Raw genomic sequence first — 6582 nt, forward strand, 5'->3', positions numbered from 1 at the left:
AAATTTTTAAGAGCTGGATGAAATATTACTGACAGCCCTGGTGAAGTCTTATTACTTCACATCCACTGACTTTAAAAAGAAATGTACCAAAGTGTTGATATAAAATACAAATATGGATTAGTGAGATAATAGAAAAAATTTTTTTACTATTTCTGCCACTAAACCTCCTTTCCAGGATAGTAATTAGAAGAGGTAAATGTGCAAGTTTTAGACTGTGAGTTAATTTTTTTTTTCTCATACAAAGTACCTTTAAAGCAGTTGCTCCAGATAAAAGATGATTAAGTTTAGATTAATTTAGATCTAAATTAGGTTTAGATTTAGTGCAGAGTTTGGCATTTACATCTCTCTCCAATATAAATCAATGTTCGTATGTATGACTTGTTCTTTGTTAGAAATTGATCCCTTTTACACTTTCAGCCACTTTTCCTATTGAATATATTTTTCTCTCCTCCACCTCTTTGCTTCTCTTTCAGCTTGTAGCAGGTACAGTGTCCCCGACTGATGTGAATAGCTCACATCTGCAACCCTGTAAAATATACTCAATGTGTTCCAGCTGGCAAAGACGAGAAATTTTGACAGGCTTTATGCCTTGCAGAAAATGTTGCCAGGATGCCCTGATTTCTACATTCAGTATAAGCAGTTTTGTAAAATTGATGCAGAGAAAAGTTTGGGATGAGTGAAACCATTTTAGAAATGGGGCCAACATCCTTCATACAACTTGAACTGTAGCATTTTTATTGTGTCTTGTTTTGAGCAATATATTTTTTAATACACCCATGACGATGCTTTATAAACTGTTTGTTCTCTAAGGGCATTGATGGCACCTATGCCCCTTCACCTGATCCCACTGTGGAACCTTCCAGTTCTTTAGACCTGCTTGGACTGGGAGAACTCGTCAACTGGTGCTAGCTTTGAAGCGTTGCTGTTGTTGGCCCTGTATCTTTGAAAGGAAACAAACAATACAGTGGGCTGTTTGTCCCTTTTCTATTAGGCCTGATGCAATATCAGTTCTAAAGGCAATGAAGCAGCACGTGAATAAATAAAATACTTGATTTAAAAATGCATTTGAGAGTCACACGTCTAAATTGCCCATGGTTTCCATAACATGAAAATCCCTGCTGAGTAGGAAATTATTACTGCTCATCATCCTCTTTGGTATTTGCTCGAAAGGTATGAGTCTGTTAATACCCTAATGACGCACTTAAATCTTTGGAACAGATGGGAATGGTCAGGCATGCTGGAGCAAATATTTGGAACAAAGGCTTAATTACATAGGTACCAAATTAAGGCATTCTTATAAACAGTTTTGGTTTTTTTGACATGGTGGTAAAAAACAGAAAGCAAAGAGAAGCCAAATTAACTTAGCAGCTGAGGTGTAGCAGTGGATTATTCTGAAAGCCAACAGGTGAATGTTTTCCACAGTCCCAGCAGAGAGAAAGACTGAATTGAATAGCCAAATTCCTATTGATTTCTTTGGGAGCAGCATCGAGACTTTAAAATCAAAACAGGAGTTTTTAACGAATTAATGAGAGTTACGTGACCTAAATCTTGTTTAATGTTTTGGAAGCACCAGGTAAGATTTAAATAAAATAATAAGTTTTCTAGACTTTTAATAGCGTTATTCTTCTTAGTGCTGCTGTTACCTCAAGGTATTTACTTTTTGGCTGTTAGTGCAGTGTAGAAGTTGATACTATTGAGAATGGAATTGGCAAATCCTAGAATGTTTAGATCATAAACATTTTAAAATAAGACTCCATTTAAAAAAATGTATATTTTTTTAATATGAAATGTTAGTTGTGTTCTTGGCAGGCTTTGCTTGAGAGGAGTCACATGCATTTCAAAAAGTGTTCTGCTAGCCAGCTGCGGCCAAAAGACTATTTCAAACCAGTGGAGACCCAATTCCCTTTTCTCTTTTGCTCTCCCCCATCCCCCTTAGGACTCTCTATATATCATACAACTGAAGTATAGCCAATCATGGGGTGAAAAATTCACACAACTAGTATACACAACGGTGGAAAGCATATTAAAACTGACTAAAGATGCCAGTACTAGTCTGTGCTTTAAGAAGTACTGTTGAGATTTCTTTACTTCAGCACTCTTCAAATCTTCAAACTTCAAAAACTGTTGAATACTCTTTCAGACCCAGCAGAATTGCATAAACTATATGGAGAATTGCTTGTGTCTGTGGACACAATTTACCTGTGGAGTGGCACAGCCATCTTTTTAGCAACGAGTTGATTCACCAGTGCTAAATGAAACCAGATATACTCCAGGGGCGTCGAGCAGGTGGTGGGTTTGGGAGATAACTCATGATAGATGGTGTTAGTGGAGTGGTTATTTATCTCAATGAAATATTGATGTTTTGTTGTGCTACATGATTTTTGGTTTTCATGTTTATTTGAAATAAATGTGTGTGTTTGTTGTTCTGCTTGAAGATGTCTTTAGAGGATTTCTTTTTATAAAGTATGAACTTAGTGTTGATGAAAGATATTGTATGTCGGTAGTTGTGTAGGCAGAAGTTTTGCCTCACCTCAAGCAAATACAGGTACCACATTAGAAGCTCCCTGTACTGATCAAACAATCTGCATTGTTCAGTTATTCCAGAACAGAACTTGACTCATTTTTTTCCATAAAGTGAAGGTAGAGCTTTCTCCACCTCAGTTTTGAAGCCCCTTATCGCTAAAGCCTTGCCTGCTTTGGACTGAATGGGGACAATTAAAAGTGTTTTTACATTGGTTACTGGCTGTAGCTGTAACAGTCCTGAACAGAAAAGCTTTGCGTCCGTTGCCCTAAAGTATCATTAGAAAAGGTTTTTAGAGCCTTTTTGCTGAAAATACCTGTGTAACTGAACTTTGAAGTGACTGGCTGTGAGAAGTTGAATGAAGAAAGTATTCCAGAAGAGTATAATGTGGTATACTGACCTCGTTTGGAACCAGTTGCGAACCTACTCCTTAGCCAGCCCAAATCCTTCCTGTGTGGAGAGAAATGTCGTACTTGGGTTCATTTTAGGAGCATATACTTTAATGTAGTTTCTTCTCCTCTTTCTATAAAACAGATTAATACAAAGAATTTAATTTCCATAGGCCCATGTTACCTTCATTCTTTGGCTGTCCAGTTAGGAACTGTGAAGGAAGCCTTGCCTGACATAGGCCTAGAAGGAAACTAACTTTCTGGGTTGTACTAATTTCAGTTTTTATTTGCTCAGTCTGTGATTTGCAAACCAGACAGATACTAGATAATATTTTACAGAGAAATTGTATCATTACTTTAGAAATGTACCACATTCTCCTTGAGCTAAACTGGAATGTTAGTCAAATGGGTAGGAAGAATTCTGTTGCTAGGTTTAAAAATAAAAAACAAACAACAAAACAAACAAAACAAAACCAAAAAAACTCAAACCCAAAACTTCTTAGAAGTAGAGTTTTTAGATTCTTATCGAGATTGGCAGCTGGTGTCCCAAATTCAAAGATAAAAAGCATCTACTAGGTCTTTCTTGAATATTTAACATGCTGCAGACTAGAGGTAAATACCGTGCTACAAACACAGCAGGTCATTGATATCTGAGCTGATACCTTTAACAGAATGGAAAGGTAATGATGGTAAGAGATACATCTGCAGAGGTTCTTCTGACTGATAATATGGTGTCACCACATTTCCCATACTAATATGGCAAGTAGGACTTGGATTGTCAGTGGAATCTAATACGTTATTTTCTTATAGTCCTTGTATGGGCACTTGCTGCACAATATGCCCTTAATCCTGAAATTCTCCAGATTTAAATCCGACAAAGTTGCTTTCTTTCATGTCTTTCCACTCTTTCTCAGTACTTCTCGGCAACGTTGCTGTGTGTCTTTGTGTTTCTCCAGTGCTATTAAATGTCACTCACAGGGAATCTGTTTGTTCCTAATTTATATTTCCCTTTAGGTGATGGACTGTATCAGCAACAGGAGTTATTGCCACTTCTCTGCTTTCAGTTTAAGTACGATGAAGCGTTCAAAAAGAACTGTAGTTTCTTACACTGCATGTGGTCCTGTTAAGTTTCCCACAGGAGTGTGAAAAGACATAGAGCAAACTCAACCCAGCTTCATGTCCTCCTACATATTTACCTTGCAGACAAGCATGACTTGAGATATTTGTCCTCTTAGTAGCCTGTATTTATAATGACCATGTAACGGTAGCAAGAGACTGGCAATAAGCAAAAAACTACCAAGAGCTGAAAACTGATCACCTAATGCTTGTGGTGTGTGGGGGTTATTTTTGAGAAAATCTAGCAGCAGCTAAATGTAACGTAGGGAGCTGAGGAGATGGAACCAATTCCCTAGCTTCCCTTGGGAGGCTGTGAATAAAAGAGTAGTTTATTGCTTATAACAGAACAGTTGTCTTCTAGGTGATATCTCAGTTTAGTCGTTTCTCTGTCTGTCTGATACCTAATTGATAGGTAGGGATCTGGGGGCAGAGGACCACATCAGAAGGGCTTATTCATGTCCTTCCAGATGCAATGCTGCACTTCTTTTCTCAAGGGGCAATGGATGGTGAGTGAGGGGGGCATCCCACACACGTGCACTTGTCTCCAGGAAAAGGGCAGCGCAGGGTCCTGAGTCCTGGGAAGACAGGGTGACTGAGGTTGCTTTGATTTAATTTTCAAAGCTTCCCTCATTTTGTTACTTTCTGGTGGCCAGGGCTGTGGAATTTGTGCATCTGTGTGCTGAAGTATTCATGTTGTTTATAGTGTGGGAAATGGGGAAGAAATGTGTTTTCAGTTTCATTTGATATATACTGCATGCCTGAGGTTCTGTGTTAAACTGAGTTTTCTTCACTGCTCTGACAAAAAAGTGAGACTTTGAAATGAAAGTGTAAGTTACAGACAAAGCCAGAATAAGAATTGGATTATATTTGCAAAGAACAAAAACATTTTTTAAAAAGATAGGAAGAAAAATGAAGGGTGCTTTTTCCCCTAATACTGTGTCAGCTAACTATTTTAGTCAGTCAGTATTAAATACTGAAATAGAAATGCATTAAATCTAGTTTTATTAAAATTATTATTAAATCAGTTAAATTTTGAAACTTTTATTCCAGTATTGCTAAAACCAGTGTGTAGCTAGCCCAGTGTGCTCAGGCAACTCTTATTGTGAGTAAAGCTTGTTCTGGTTGTCTGTGAAAAAACAATACCCATATTGGACATGCCATAGTAGCCTGTGAAGTAACCTAATCCTGTTGCTCCCACTGTGCAGGAAATCAATTCAGGGCAGCGGGATGTGGGGGGAGAGGCCGCGTGGGGGGAGGCGTGGGGTGGGGAGCAGCTATACTAGCTGTGAACTACATGTCTGGGCGGGCGGGCGGGGGCAGCTAGACTACCGGCCGCGAGCTTCGTGGCCAGCGGGGGAGGGTAGGGGGCGAGGGGTGGGGGGGGGGCAACCGACGGCGGCGGCAGCGGGAGGTGGGGGGAGAGGCCGCGTGGGGGCGGGGAGGCGTGGGGTTGGGAGCAGATATACTAGCCGTGAACTACATGTCAGGGCAGGCGGGCGGGGCTGTGTGCTGGGGGGTTGCGTCGGTGGCGCGGGGTGGGGTGAGGGGTGCGGGGCGGCGGGGCCGGGGTGTGGGGGGGGCGTGTGCAGTACGGACAGGGGCACGCAGGAGCGCCTGCGCGCGGCGCCGGGGGGGGGGGCTTCGGGCCAGCCTCGTCCGGGATGTCGGGCACGCAGGGAGGGAGACGCGAAAAAGAGCTGCAGATCGCCCCGCCTTCTCTGTTACAGCCGGCGTTGCCAGCCACGTACGATGCCCGGCCTGCGAGCCTGCCTGCCCGCGGGCGGGATACGCGCTCGCCTCGCTTGCCGGTCAGAGCCGTCCCTGGGAAAGCAGCAGCCGCCTGCCTCGGCCTGGGCAGCGACGGCGGTCCGCCGGGCCCGGCGCCGGCAGCGTGGGCAGCAGGGCCCCCTGCCGGGGCTGGCCGAGAGGCGGCCCACGCTTCTAAGGCCCGGCCGCCGGCCAGCGGTCGCGTGGCGGGCGGGACGCGTTCGAGCGGCGAGCGCTGCCGAGAGGACGGTCCCGTTCCGCCCGGGCCTCGAGGGGACGTGGAAGGGGCCCCGCGCCCCCGGCCGAAAGCAGCGGGCGCCGAAGCCCGGCGCCCGGGACAAGGCCGGACCCTCCCCACGCAGGCGGCGCGGAGGCGACCCGCCGCGGCCGGGCCGGGAGGGACCCGATCCAGTAGCGGCCTCAGCCGGCGGGCTGGACGGGGAACGCGTGAGGGAGTGCTGCGCGACACGCGTGCGCGCGACGCGCACACACCCACACACCCCCGTCCCCCGTCCCCCACAGCACGCACCGCACACACCACGCGCGCGCGCGCACACACACACCCACCCCACCCCACCCCACCCCACCCCACCCCCCGCATCACGTGCTGCCGCGTGCTACGGACGATTACCGCACGTCGTCGTAAGAAGTACCGGGACAGGCAAGGTGACGCAGATACGGCTCGGTAGGTGTCGATAAGTTGTTCGCTGACAGAGAATTGCCGACGAACGGGTGAGCGGACGGTCGGCGACGGACGCCGTAGCGACGCGCGCACGCGTTTGCGCGTAC

The sequence above is a fragment of the Phalacrocorax carbo genome, chromosome 26, assembly GCF_963921805.1.
Source record: "Phalacrocorax carbo chromosome 26, bPhaCar2.1, whole genome shotgun sequence".
NCBI classification, from domain to species: domain Eukaryota; kingdom Metazoa; phylum Chordata; class Aves; order Suliformes; family Phalacrocoracidae; genus Phalacrocorax; species Phalacrocorax carbo.